This window comes from Echinops telfairi, unplaced genomic scaffold (assembly GCF_000313985.2).
Source record: "Echinops telfairi isolate 266 unplaced genomic scaffold, ASM31398v2 ScPeMD7_20;HRSCAF=75, whole genome shotgun sequence".
NCBI classification, from domain to species: Eukaryota; Metazoa; Chordata; class Mammalia; order Afrosoricida; family Tenrecidae; genus Echinops; species Echinops telfairi.
This window is the reverse complement of record NW_022103917.1, coordinates 8,320,952-8,336,558: the sequence shown is the minus strand read 5'-3', so window position 1 is coordinate 8,336,558 and position 15,607 is coordinate 8,320,952.

Below are 15,607 nucleotides of genomic sequence, written 5' to 3'. Positions count from 1 at the left end.
TCAGTTTATTAACATACTGCTAAATTCCCTTTGGGAGGAACTGGGCGGAGCAAGTGCATAATGTGCTTGGCTACTCACCAAAGGGTTGGTGGTTCAAGTTCACCAAGAGGTGCCTCAGAAGAAAGGCCTGACAACCTTCTTCAGCTACACTTCCATGGAAAACCTCATGGAACACAATTAGAATCAACTTCACGGTAATTGGTTTTAGATCTCATTGACTATCATTTTACTTAGCCTATTTCCAATGAATGCTCGTGTGTGAGACAGAGAGGTTAACTTCTCCATCCTCTTTGTCAGGTTTTGATATCAATATGATGCTAACTTTGCTAAATCCTAACCCAACAAAATGGGAACCTTTTCCTATTTCTATCTGTTCTAAAGTTGTTTTTAAAATATCAGAATTAACAGGTCCTTGAAAATTTGAAAGAATTCATTCACAAAGCAGTTTTTGTCTGGTGTCCTTAAGGAGGGTTAGCAACTTTGAAAACTAGTGTAAATGGTTCCCAGTTTATTCCATAGGAATTTAAGCCAGCCCAAGGAACCCAGTGCGAGACAGAAGATATTCAGCCTACCCCATCAGACTGGTTTCATTGCCCTTCCCTGACAGGCTTGCTCCTTACTGATAGCCTTCTGTTTCCCTGGAAAACCCTCTGGGTCCATTTCTTCTTATCCCAATCTGGATTCGGTCTGTAAGAGATACTGAGAACAGCTTTGACCTTACATTACAATGGGTTTGAGAGGGGTACAATCTTCAATGAGAAAACAGACCGACAAAAAGGTGGGGCAAAAAAAAAGGTGGGGCACGGGGATCTCTGCAGCATAGATGCTCCAGAGTTCAAAGCATTATTCAGGGAAGGCTCATATACTCCTTGGATCATGTAGCCATCCTGCTCGTGCCAGGATTACACAAAGGCACTTAACAATTCTTAAGGCATACAACGAAACATTAGCACTTCGATCAAGTTATTCATAGACAAGAGGGGAGGATGAGGCTGGGTACATGAAGAAACTGATCAACTTGCAGGTTGCTGCTTTTTGTAGCCTTTGCCAGCGAACAAGGGGCAAAGTGTCTGTTTTATCTCAGACCAAGAGTCGTTTCAATCAGCTTCCGGGGATGACCTGTTATCATCCTTCCACGACCTTGGACCATCAGACATGTTGGTCCTGTCCTGTTTGCCTAAGGAAGAAACATACAGCTTCCTCCCCCGACCCCAAGTTCTAAATTAGTATTGACTGTGGCGACTCATAAGAGTGCTCCCACCACAACTGGATATAGGAGATAAAATTCTTTGCATATGCAGCCTATTCAAAAGCAAATTTTAGGTTTAAAGTGTTTTGGACTTCCTGAGATTAACATTAATCTGTCTTGTCTGTGTCCCTTACTTCCTCTTTTCCCGAAGACCCCTTCTGCTACAAGAAGCAGTTAAGTTGAGCCTCAGAAGCAGTTGAGCCTCGGAAGCAGGTGAGGGAGGGGGGAGGAAGAGAATGAAGACCTGCAGAAATCTCTAAAGGGAATGAGAATGTTCTGTTTCTCCCCTTCTAGAATGTTCCACAATGCACTCATTACTTTCCTGCCTAGGTCATGAAAGGTAAATTTTGGGCTTTCCGGTCTTGCTCAGAGATCGTCTTCATTTCAGTGAAATACCCATCCAGAAGCTACTTTGAATAGTGTCATATGCTGTCCCCAGCCACAATTGTTCTTCTTCACAAAAACCTCTACTGTGGTTTTCACACATCACTGCTACTGCGAGCACAGTCTTTCCTCTTGCTTACAGGAGTAAGAGAAAGTATTAGCACGAAGTCAGCTCTGTTCACATTTCCAGTTTCAGAAGAGATCCCTCGAGAAATGCAGTGATGTTCACCTGTCCACTATCTATGAAGAATATACCAAACCCCATCTCACTGCAGTACACGTATTGTATGTCCTGGACTCGTGGGGGCGGGGTGGGGGTGGGGACTCCAGAATTCAGACAAAAATGAATCATCCAGATGAAGGAGATCAACAGCATGAGGTCATAATGGCGTCCAAAGGATTCATGGCTAAATTACAAAGCATGGAAAGCAAAGGACTTTCATTACAAAAATGGTGATCAATGGCAGATCAATTCATCAGTCTTAAGTGGGACTAGGGAAGTGATCAAGGGACCATGATCGGGTTATGTACACACACTATTGGAGATTAGAAAAGCTCACAGGCTTGGTTCTAGGGTCCTCTAGCCACTTCAGGTGTGGGTATGACTCATGACCTTGTGACTTTAATACACCAATTTCCATCAAGGGCATCCTCAGGCAAGTCCCTGAGGGCAAGACTGCTTCTCTCTGGGCTGGCCAGCAGAGTCACGGAGATCCATTTCAAACACAGTCTGCCTGTAGGCAAACCTTCTAACTTGCCAGTCATTTTTCAGAAAGAACTCAATAGAGGTTGAATTTCTGTTCTCCAAATGGATGACTTAGAGCTCCAAGTATAAACGGTAGCCTTCTCTAAACCTAGTGCTCAGCACTTAAGCTCAAATACAGTTCTCAGCCCCAACAGAATCTTCTGCTTTCAGTTGGGAGTAAGTCTTGAAAGAGGCTCGTTTTTGTTTAAAAGAGGATGAAAATAGGAGCATTGGTCATTGACAAAAGGCCATCATTCCCAGTTTCCGTCACAAGAGTGAAATCTGGTTTGACGTTTTGAGAACCCTAGAATGCTGGGGACTGACGACTAAGTTAGCCTAGAAGAAAAACATATGGCCCCTCCCCTCCTGTGGTGCTCAAAAGCCCCAAGACTTCCTTTCCCTGAATGCAAGTGATATGACCTAGACATAGAAATACAAAATCATTTGTTCTTTGCCTACCAAAGAGAGCCAACAGTCCTTACTTAAGGCAATGATTTGACCTTTCTTTACCATCATTGGTCCTACATCCTCCTGAAGCTTCATCATTGTCATCCGCGGTGTGTTGAAAGGGGCAGACGAGGGAAGAACAGTGAAACCCTTTGGGGTTCCCAGCTCTGCTCCTAGAGCCTGTCCTCAGCACGCCCTGGATCCCTCGCCCTCCCCAAATTCCTCAGCTTCCATACATCCAGTCTACCTCAGCACTGAGAGTTACCACACCTCCACCTCCACCCACCCCACAAGGGGCAGCTTTAATGCTTCCTGTGAAATTACTACAAGATTGCTTTCCTAGGTGGATGTACACTTGACAAAGAGATCCCAGGAGGCAAAGCCTGGCCCCTGGGAGGCTGGGGGAGGTTCGCTGATGACGTCTAATTGGAAACAAGTCACCTGTTCTGTCGAAGAAGGGCAGAAGGACTTAAGAGGGGGCGTGGGAACTGGAGGGCGTGGAAGGGGACACAAAGCATTCTTTTTCCACTTGTTCCACCAAGTCTTCTTTTTCTGATTTCTCTCTCTCTCTCTCTCAACATCTGTTGATGTGTGCTAAGCCTCAACTTCCTCATCTGTCTTGTAGGTGCTGGAGTGACGAGGCCAATGGCTATGGGGATGTGCTCCTTGATGCGTTTGAAAGAACCATATAAATACACCGCTTTATTATTGTCTACCCTCACCCCTGCCAGTGTTTGGGAGAGGAGTCCCTACAAGAAATGAAGATGATCTGGGAACATTTCACTCGGAAGGGTTTGAAACCCTTTGACCAAGATCCCTGTTTCCAGAACACCCCAGTGGCAACTCAGTCTTCTATTATCTAATTCGCCCATCTTGCAAATCCTGGCCATCAGCATTCCAGTACAAGACAGTTCTGAAAAGAATAACTGCAGGGCGCGTCTAGCTCCACCTAGGTCCAAGGACGCAAGCAGTGCATACATCAGTGCCTTCCAACTGACCCTGGACCCGAGAACCTACAGAAAGAAGCACATTATCGGACCCGCCAGTCTCCTAAGGCCCATTTTAGAAGAGAAAGGTGCATCTAGAGAATTTCCTAGAGAACATGACTTTGCAGTGAGAACTCTGTTTATGGACAGAGGCTAGAGGGTATGAATGGGGCAGGAAGAAGTCCGAATCCCAGGAGTCTAAAGGAATAAAAGACCCTCAGAGTTACCAAGTCCATTCTGACTCATAGTAATCCTATGGGAACAAACAGCTTCCTCCCCTCCACCCTCCCAGTATCGCCACTCACACCACTGGTCCTGTAGGGATCACCCCTGGGCGGAAATCTTTATGAAGGAAGAGAGCTTCATCTTTCTCCCACAGACCACCTGGTGGTTTCGAACTGTTGGCTTCTAGGTTAGCAGCCCAAGTTGTAACCCACTATGTCACCAGGGCTCCTTGTAAAAGACCCAGGAGCCCTCTATTCAGGGGAACCACATTGTTTTGTTTTGATCATGAGACCTGGTGCTGTTCCTCGACTGTTCAGACAGTAAAAGTCCATTTCTATTTCTCTTGAGCCCAGTGTCTGCTTAATTTCAATTGGCCAAGAGAGCAGAACAAGGACCTGAAGGTTTCAAGACAACCGGCTCAATGAGTACATAAGAAGACTACTAATTAAAGTCAAAGGGATAGATAAATACAGATCTATAAGTACATCTTTGACAGCAGAGCAAAAAATCAAAACCACTGCTGTGAAGTCAATGCCAAGTCATATCAACCCTGTATAGTTTCCAAGATGAAATCCTTACAGGGACAGATGGCCTCATCGTTCTCCCCTGGAGCAGCTGGTGAGCTTGAACCTCTGACCTTGTGGTGAGCAGCCCAACCCACAGTCTGAACATAAGTAATACATATCTGTAATCCCTCTCACTGAAAAGTTGGAGGTTCAAGTCCACCCAGAAGTGCCTTGAAAGAAAGACCTGGCAGTCTACTTCTGAAAAATAGCCTTTGAAACCGCCCATGGAGCACAGTTCTACTCGGACACACGTGGTGTGTTAGTCTGGGTACTTCAGCCCTCCAGTGACAAATGCCAGTGTTCTGTAATCATCTCTGTCCCTGGCTTTTTTAGTCTGGAATCTCCCGCTGTTTTCATTCTGCACAGCTCTCTAGTTTGTTCTGACACGCCAAAAGCTCCGGAGGCCTAAAGGACGAGGCGACTTTGAGGCAATCATCTCTAGCATCTTTTATGCAATTAGAGGGTTGGTCAGAGTGCTGGCTGGTTTTATTTAATAGATTTGATAGGGTGTCCCAAATCCTTACTCTCCATTTCTGTTGGCTGGCTACCTCCATTCTAGGTCTCCAGGCGTTCTTGGTAAATGCCTGTTCTTTATTTTTTATTTGTGGCCACCCTGACCCCATTCCCTATTGTATAAGAAAAAAAGACTATTTATATGCTTAGCTAGGCAAATAACAAAATTAGCAGTGGTTACCACTGGATATGAAGATGAGTTATACTTTTCACTCTACATTTGGTGAAGTTTGTATTTTTACTTTTTGATGGTCTTTTCATTGAAGTAAAGCTTTAAAAAAACATTTATATTAGCACTTCATCCACATGTCAAACAATTCAATTCAACCGTATCAAGAAGAGTATCTTCTTCCTTGTAGTCACTGTTATTCATGTAGTTTTTTCCTAATTGTGTCAAAGCATATTCACAACAGAATATTCTCCACTTCCACAACTTCTACTTGTATAATTCAGTGTCATTGATTATATTCCTCTTCTTGTGCAACCATTATTGATATCCTTTTCCCAAATTACTCTACCACCATTGACATTAACTCAATGCCCCCTATGCAACAACTCTTTCCCTTCACCTGTGGTAACCGCTGATCAAGTTTGGTTTCTTTTGTGTGTGTGTTTTTCTTAATACAGTATTCACGTATCATACGCTTCCATGGTTAGACTGCTTTTAAAAATGAGTTGCATATACATAATCACAATCAGTTCTAGTATTCTCTCCCTCTTCCTCTATTTATTGTTTGCTCCCCAAAGCCCCTTACCATCCCTATCTGCCCATCCCCACATCCCTGATAAACCACTGCATTAGTTATTATCTCTATGCATCTACTCCTTCTGTGATTCACAGACTGGGAAACCCAACAGAAACAATAAAAAAACCAAAATAAAATGGCAAGGATAAATTAATAATAATATAAAGATAAAAATACAAATGAGTAAGAAAGAAAAGACCACCATCAATATTGAAGTAAACCTTTATGTACAGAAAAGTGCACAAATCGTAAGTGTATAACTTGATAAATTATCATGAACATACACTTCCATGGTGACATTATCCAGATCATAGGCCTTCACTAGTATCTCAAAGCCTCTGTCTTGCTGCCTTCCAAACAGCACCGTCTCTCCCACAGGTAATTACTATTCTGTCATCTGTTACCAAAGATTGGCTGTGAATGAGAGTTCCAGTGGCTCCTTATTCTCACCAGCACTTGGTATCACTGGTGTTATTTATTTTCGTCATTAGAAGAGATGAGTAGGATTTTGATTTTGAGTTGTGATTTTGATTTGCACTTGTGATTCTGATTTGCACTTTCCTCATGGGTAATGATGTTGACCATCTTTGTATCTGCATCTGTGCCATCTATATGTCCTCTGTGCTGGTAACATCTATAGCTATGGGACATAATCATTTATTTTAAATATTTACTTGAAAATAATGGCACCATTAATCTAACTAGGGAATGTTCTTTGAGTAGAACAATTCTTCTAAGAGGACATTAGCCAGACTTTGGTAATACCTCTTTGTACTGCAATTGTTTTGTCTATCAAGTAGGCTAATAAAACCATTTCCTGCCTCTTAGGCGTTGTGAGCATTAGATAAGAAAAGTTATATAAGGCTCTCCTGTCCTGACCCAGTAAATGTTCATCAGTGTTTTCCCTACCCTCTGGGCACTGGAGAGAGAGAACCATCCTTGAGGCAAACAGCCATTTTGGATCTGGGGAGCATGGGTGAGTTCTTGGCTCTTTCTCAGCCTCCAAGGGAAAAAAGTTCAGAGTTGTATCCTGGAGAGAAGAATGTTCCTCAACCCTTGCTGCCTATCATAGTGAGAACATTCTGCTTAGAAGAAAATTCAGGGAAGACATTCTAGTTGTGTGATCTTGGATACGATTGCATTTACTGTATGACTTTGATGCCCACTGCTGTGTGTCTAGCACAAAGACAGAAAGAAGCCTCACTCATCCTTCTATATCCTTCCCAAAATAAATTTCTTAATATGGCACTTCTAGTGATAGCAATACTCCCACAATTATTGGGTGGCACTATGCAACTAATGTGCCCGTGTCCACCGAGGCGACTTGACAACTTGCTGCTAATGTAAACGTGACCTGAGGGAGCTAGGACAGTTAAGAGTATGTGTCAACTTGACTGCGTTATGATTCTTCGTGGTCTGACAGTTATGTAATGATGTCTGGTGCCAGTTATGTCATTGTGCAATCATCCACCACTCTGTGGTCTGTTGTAATTATCCTCCATTTTTGCATATGTGGTGAATCCACAGACTTGACGCCTGTGGTTGGAGTCCCATTTGGGAGTGAGCTGTCGGTTATGTTAATGAGGCAGGACTAGGGTGGGTGTCTAGAGTCACCACCTTTGAGGATATGACTCAGTTCACCATCTTTGCTCAGCGTCACCTTACCACCCTCATTCAAGCTAGCCCTTTGCCCTGCTTTGCATAAGAAGGGGGATTCCCTTGAGGGCATGGTCATATCCACTACATATGAATGCTTCTGGCAAAGTTTCCTTTTCTTTCTCCAGGTCCTGCCGCTGGCTGGCTCATCATCACCTGACCTCCAATTCTTGAGTCAGTTGTCTGTTGTTTGCCCTTATTCTCCAGCATCTGCAGACTTGTGAGACCTGATGATTTGGAATGTTCAGTCGCTGCAACCATGAGTCAGGGCAAGTGTCCAGGCAAGCTATTTCCTGGAGGGATCACGTGTCCTGTGAGACAGCCAGCAAATGACAGAACCCAGGGACAGGTGGGAGAGTACTGGCTGGAGGAGCGGTTGATGTTAGAGATGATAGAGTAGCACGGTAGTTTGGCAAAGCTAGCCCTTTGGGGCATCTGTAACATCTGCTTCACGGGATCCAGCTTTGCGCTAAAAGAAATGGTCAATTTAACATCACACCATAGGAAGTTGGTGGGGTGGGGGGGCATGGAGGGTAGGAGGTGAGGTGCCAGGGAAGGCTCCCTACGAAGATAACACTGAAGACCTGAAGGAATTTTCTAGGTGAAGAAATAATGCATTGCAGACTTGGAGAAGAGTCTGCGCAAGAACCCAGAGCCAGGACATCAGGGGCTCTTCCTCCCTGTGATACTGCAATCTGAGGGCTGTCTTCCTTGCTTGGCGCTCTGCACAGCACCCTAGGGGCTCCCATAGGCCCTCTGTGTGTCAAGGAGAATAGCAGTCCTGAAGAGTACAACCCCCTTTGTTACAGGGGTCAAGCACTGTTCAGGCAGTCCTCATATGTGCCCCTTCTTTTCCTGTGGGACTCAGTCTGAGAGGATTTAACACCTAAATCTTGTCTGCGGGATTCACCCAAACAACAATAAACAAGGAAGATACCAAAAAAATTCTGGGACCCACTAAAAAACAAAACCAAACCCACAATGACTGGTCTGTTCTACTTTCAGCCTGCCGTATGCATCTCTTCCCCCATCCTCCAAAGGCTAGCTGCTAGCTCTTCCACCCAGAAACCCCTCCATAGAACTTTTCCCTGGGTCCCCGGCTTGGGTGTCTGTTTTCTCTCCCTCTCCCTCAATTGTTGACTGCCACCAGACTGGCCTCCGGCTCGTGGTGACTCCGTGTACCACAGGATCAGAGCTTTGTGACGCACAGGGTTTCCATAGGATGCGGGGAAACAGTCATCAGACTTTGCCTAGTCTGTCTTCGTCCAGGAGCTCTGCTCCAGCCTGTTTAGCATCATAGCAATAAGCAAGTCTCCACCGACACCCAGGTGTTGGCTGAGCATGAGCTGTACTGGCTGAGAAGGGAACGCTACTCTTCCTTAGGGAAGGTGAGAAGGTGAGAATGCTACCACCACCCTTCTCCCCAAGTGGCTCCAGCTCCAGGCCTCTTCCATTGTGACTTGACTTGTTCAAGTCCAGGTGTTCTCTTCTTTGTTGAGCCTAGGCTGTTTCGAGCCTTGCTGACCCTCCTGTGGTTCATTTCGGGCACCCCCTCAGGGCTGAGAGCTGTTTCTGTCCCTCACTTGATCTCTCCTCGCAGGAGAGTTTCTTCTTACGGAGGACCTGACCCAGGACATCTCTAGTTCTCTCACAGTGTCGCGTGGCGCCGGACCCATGGTTGCATAGATGGGGAAACGTCGGCCCAGAGACAGGGAATGCCTTACCCGGGTGCCTCTGTAAGTTAGTGGCGGAACTGACCTACTCCGTCCTCCTAACTTCCAGCCCCATGTTCCTTGCTAAGCATCAGGTGGCCTCTCATGGGGGGACTCAGGTCGGCTAGCCCAGCATCAGCTCCCACCACTAACAGCACCGTGAACGCATCTCTGTGAGCATTTATTCCTGAGTCAGTTCATGAAAACGGAAGCTGGCCTGTCCTGGCTCCTGACTCAGCAGCCTAGCAAAGAGCATCCAGCCATGTCTGCATGTGGTACAGACAGGCCGGAAGCACGCTTTTTCTGGGAGGATGTCAGGGTGTAAGAGGAGGTGGAATGATTTAATGATATGGCAGGATTTGAATGGAAGCTCATCTCTCAGCTCAAGATGCACCACCCAGGGACCACGGAGGATGGTGGGGTATGGAAAGTCTGGATCAGAAGATTTAGGATGAGGTATTGGTACAGAAGTATCTTCACTGGCTTAGGAGGACTTTCTCAGCCACTGTGCATTCACTGTTAGGAGAAATATCATGATCAAACTAGGGAAGATCCTATTTTGTCCAGGATATGTTCATTTTGTGAAATTAATCTACTCCCCAAGTGCCTATGCGTGTTCTTCGGAGAGGGTCTGAATGCTCTGCACCTAGGTTACCTTTGCCCATGTTCTTCGGACTGGCTTCCTTAGATTGACCGTTGGAACAATGCCCACAGTCTCAAAGCTGTTGGGGCACAGGTGAGGTGAGGAGAAATGGAGATGACAACGACTCTTTCCTTGTTAAGTGTGGGTTTGACATGTCTCACGACAGCCCACTCCTGTCTAAGCCAACACGCTGATTGTGACATCAAGATGTTCTCCGATCAGGAGGACTGGGTGCTCCGACTGTCTCGTCATGTTGTTGCAGGGGGTCTGCTACTTGGAGACCTCTTCTCTTGAGGGCTGGCTCGTCGTGGTGGTGACGGTGGTGGAGCCCAGCTACATAGAAGCATATTTGATTTACAGAGGGGATTAACACTTTCTGTGGAAAACAACGGCTCCACCTTCTGAAATGCTACCCTAATCATGAAGGGTCTGTGTGGCATCTCTGAATATGATCTGGAAATCACCCCAAGGCTTGCGTCTGGGTGCCCAGTTCTGGGATGTTTTCATCCTTTTTCTTTAACTGGTTAGTATTTTCTAAGTTCCCCACGATGAATATGTATTTAAAAACCTGTTGCTGTCGAGTGAATTCTGGCTTCCGGTGACACCACGTGAGGTAGTTTATTGTGCCAACCTGGCTGATGAACACATGTGGGGTTAATTGAAGGGCGGAAGGATAAATGGCTTGGTGAGCCTCATCTTTTGAGTTCTCTGGTTTCTTGCTTTCTGATGGTCGGACCAGGGTGCAGTTGCCTTTGCCAGTTCCCTGCTTCAGCTGGCAGGGCTCACTTCCTGCAAGATACCCCTGAGGAGAAACCACATAGACCTACCCCGATGCAGCCCTGGGTGCTGGAATAGCCGTGTGGAGACCCCTGCCAGCGCTGAGATATTTACACACTCACTGACTCAGCTTTCCTCCTGCAGTCGGCATCATTGTGTCTGTTTTGTGAGATGGAGGAGGACTTTGTGGATTGGTGTTGGACATATGGGTTAATGTTGGACTTGTGGGCTTGCGCAGCACTGGGTTGGGATGTTTTCTTGACGCACACTTAACCTTTATATAAAACTCTCTCCTATACATGAGTTTCTGTGGATTTGTTTCTCTAAAGTACCCAGACTAACACACCACGGGTGTCAGAGTAGAACTGTGCTGGAAGTCAGGGTACAAACAGTTACAGCATGGGTACCCTCTTCCAGGGAGCTTTACTGAAAGTCTTTCCATTCCACCCACCCCCTGGTTGGGTAGGATGAGGGCCTACTTGGGATTCCCGCAGTATTCTGTGTTCACTTCCAGGGACACTTTTCATATTGCTTATGGTGATATGCTTATATAATGGCTCACTTCTCTGGACTGAGCAGCTTCCTGGCGATACTGTAACTGTTCAGGAGAGTAGAAAGCCCAGTCTTTCACCCTCGGAGCTGCTGGTGGTTTCAAACTGCTGACCCTGCGGATCGCAACCCCACGTGTAACCACTACACCACCAGTGCTGTTTCATAGGAACCTAGTTAAAGAAAAAAACAGGAGACTAGTTAAAGAAATTATCGTGTGGCATCCATACAATAGAATACTATGCAGTTGTAAAAAAGAAAAAAGAAGTGCTTAATTAATAGGGACTAATCTCTGAGCTATATCGTTAAATGAAAACAAAGGTACAGAACGGCGTGCTGCATACTGTTGTCTGTAAACCTGAGAATAGAAACTATGTCTTTTCTTGAATATATAAGAAAACATCTCTGCAAAACATCCAAGAAACTGACAACATTAGCTGATGATAGGCAACTGGGAGGTAGAGTTGGAAGGAAGCCTGCACCACCTACCCTTTTGTATATTTTACATTTCTGAACCCTGTAGATGTATGAGCGGGCTTCAAAAAGGTCGAAGAAAAATGAAATTGAAAAATAATAAAATCTCGCCAGGAACCATTTGAAGCACCCTCCTATTGCCTAGTCGAAAACAACTGCAAAAAGCATGAAATCACAACCACTGTGGAAAACAAGAAAAAGTAACATCGACATGAACTCAATGTCGAGACACACCAGGAAGCCAGAAAGCCAATGACTTTGGACTAGGAGTGAAATTAGAGTGGAAAACATGGCAATTCAAGAAATTAGAGAATTTTCCCCAAGGTAGCACCAGCCTCTGAGCAGCGCAGAGCAGGGATGGGGTCAGGGACGACCACTGGGTAACTCAGCCATCACCAACCGAGACCGGTGGGCCCTTTTCTTTTCTCTCCTTTCCCCCAACAGACCATTTGTCCGCAGTAAAATTTGGCCTTTGTCTTCAGGCTGAAGTTGCCGCAGACCGGGCCAGGCAGGGCACTGAGGCCTGGCTATAGAGAAAAAGAAAACAAAAGGAAAACCAGCTTTGCTCAAGAGTGTCAGCCTCTAAAGGGCTCCGCCCTTAGAGAAAAGCCCTCCCTACTTTATCAATTGTGGGGGTCCCTGGCCTTCCTGCCTCTCCACCCACATAACCTAAAGGGGAGTTTGCATGTTGACAGGCCCTACCAACTTACACAGAACCCACAGTCAGCCTTCCTATTCCAGAGAGAGGTTTGCAGGGGAAACGCTTCAACACGACTGCAGGGGAAACCCGTGCAATCTACCTATAGTAACCAACATGGTTTTACATTCTAACTATGACAAGGCAACGAAGACCTGGAGAGGAAGATATTTGAGGACATCTATCAACATGAGACTCTGCTCCTCTCACGATTCAGTCTCCAGCATTGTGTATCGGACTGCTATGAGTCGCAGTCAGCTTGAAGTCAGTGGGTTGGGCTTGGCGTTTGGATCAACATGAATGAGAAGGTAGATTACGAAGCTCATGGAAGTAGTTGCAGAGGAAAGAGACCATGACAACCTAGGGAAAAACATAGAGCAACTCTATCCTGATTGGTATCGCTGGCGAAGCTAGCTGGGATTATTCTCCAAGGCTTGACTGTTTCACCATTTGCTCTTATATTGAACAACTATTTAGACTCTAAATTTTAGAGGTTCCTCACAATGTTTAGGGGCCAAGGATTGCGAGAATTGTTTTAAAATGTATTTTGCCTCTCTTTCTTCTAGGAGCCAGTGCTGCGGAAGTCAGGCTAGTCAATTACAAAGCGATGTGACAAATGTTATGGTAGATGAAGCACCAAACAGGACACCTTGTTAACTGGGAGGGGGTGCATCACAGAAAGGATAACTTTTAAGGATTAATGGGAAAGAGAAGAGGGGTCCGTACGCGCACAAGGAGCAGCATGCTCAAGCACAGACTAGTTAGGGCAATGAAACTAAGTCAAAATGGCTGATGCTTAGGATTGAGCTTCTGTCCTCCAGGCTGGGATTTTTTCCGAAGAACAAACAAGATTCTGATTCATTTAAATCTTTTATATGTACTGGAAAACATTTTACTAGCAGAAACGGTGACTGTTTGAGCTAATCATCATTATAAAATCACAACCACGAATACTCATACCAAAAACAAGGGACTGAAGCATGGTGCATTCTTTTTTGTTTTTCCCTTAATACTTATTTGCTGTGGCTCAAGCACTAACTAGCAGAAAACAGTAATGGGCTACAGGGTCTTAAGAAATCTCTGCACTTGTTGCTGTAGAGCTATGGCTCTGTGGTTTAGCATTGGGCTGCGATCGACCACCAAGGTCTGCACTTCCAAACCACCAGGTACTGCTCCCGGCCAGAGTCACAGTCTGAAAAAAATATTGCTATGAAACTGATTGTGGTAGCATCTGTACAGCACTGCTTTATATGGTTGAACTATGGAATGGTCTGATGTCTGGATTAGGTCCTAATAAAAGAGTTTTCTGTAAGAAAAAAAACCTAAAGCATTAGTTAATTTAATCCATTAACTTCATTCTCTCTGTGAACTAGTAAAAAATGACCAATAGCTGATCTAATTTGCAGAAACCTTCATGTGCTTCATGGATTCACAAGTTTCTTGCCAACGAAGTTTGAGGAATTATTTCTAAAAACATTAGGAAGCTGAGCGGATAAAAGGAGACCCAACAGCAGGATGGTGACTCTTCTATGGAGAAGAAATGGGCTCACCTTTTAACAAGAACAACAAGGCTGTCGTTCTGGACAACACCACAGGATCGAGGTTCATGGCAATTGACGATGATAGTGAAAACCGTGAAAGGGCATGGGAATCACCCAAAGAAAACATGATGAATTCGAAGACAAGGCAAGAAGAGTGAGATTGGGGGTTACCAAAAAGTCAAGGATATCAGAGTAAGGTGAAGAGGAAAGGGGGTCTCATGGACAAAGATTCTGAGAAGGAGAAGCCCCTAAGAAGACAATAGTGTAGCAGTCAAGAGAGGAGAGTGTCCAGAAGAATTGTTCAATACAGCCATAAAAAAGTGACTAACCATGGAAAACGAATGTTCAGCCCAAATTATTCAACTAATAATGGTAGGAGTGGCTTCTGGGGACTACTTGTGGGCAGAGGACAGACTGTAAGTAGGTGGGAAAGCAGGAAATGGAGGCAGACAATTTGGACAGTTCTTTCGTGAGGTGGGTTGAGTAAACAAACCCTGACTTGATCCGATTCTTGGTGACTCCTTCAGTGTTCTCTCGTGTGTCCCAGGGCCTTGGCTGAGCTCTTAAGTGTCCTGGCAGCTCTGGCATTCTGTGATGGGATCCAATTGCCCTTGGAGAGATCCTTAAGGTCATTTTGACTGAGGTAATCATTTTCCTTCCATGGAACTAAGGGTCTAAGAACTGAAGCCTTTTGACTTGGGTGATCAAAGTTCATCACGTGCATGGAAGCCACCTACTTGGCAGGTGCAGTGAAAAGCTGCGCAGATCTAGGCCCCGGACAGGATGCTGGGGCGTGGGAGGGGAAGAAAGCAGGTGCTAGCTATACAGACAACGTGCCTATCAGAGCAGCTTGCTGCATTTCCTACTGTCTCTCAAAACGATTTTGTAGGAATCACCAAAGCAATCTTATCATGGTTTCTAAACCAAGTTGGGACGTAAGGTAGGGCTTTCCGTAGTTGCTTTTATTTTGAAGGCAATCTGATAAAACCACGTCTGCATAATCCTACATATCAATGGTTCAATTCATAGCTTAGACTTTGAGTGTATTTTTGATGTTGTTCTTGCTTGTTTTCTACTAGTATGTAAGAAGTTGGCAATTGTTGGAAAACTCATGTCCCAGGCTAAACAAATGGCCAAAAATCCAGAAAAAATTCTGTGTTAAGACTTTTCAAACTCTTTGGTCAATGCTCACAGCAACCTATAGGAAAGACAAAGCAGGTGCCATCATCCTCGTCGGACAGGAGGAAATTGAGACCCAGAGAGGTGAAGCGATTTCCGAAGGTTCGTAGCGAAAGACTAGAATTCAAGGCTCTTTACTGCAGCCCATGTTCCCTGTTCTCAACCATTACATTGGTATCAGCAGTTATCGGGTGCATTGGTACCAGGTGGCCAGGCTAATGTCCCCCCTTTCTTCTCCATTTCAGAATTCTAGTTTGTTTTCTACTTCTCTTGGCCTGTGTATTTTTCTTGGCTTATCTTTCCTGCCTAAAACTATCAGCCATGTGTCAATCCTTCTATCTTTGTTCTACACCATCTAGACATGACCTGAAAAGCTACTGGGAGTTCATTGAATTAAAATAGTTAAGCAATAAAGTCTTCAAAGTCTCACTTGCGAAAAGAAAATTCATTAGTGGCATCCCAGTCATGAACTCAATCCAAACTTTTGTTGACATTTGTTTCTGTCCCCATCTACCAGG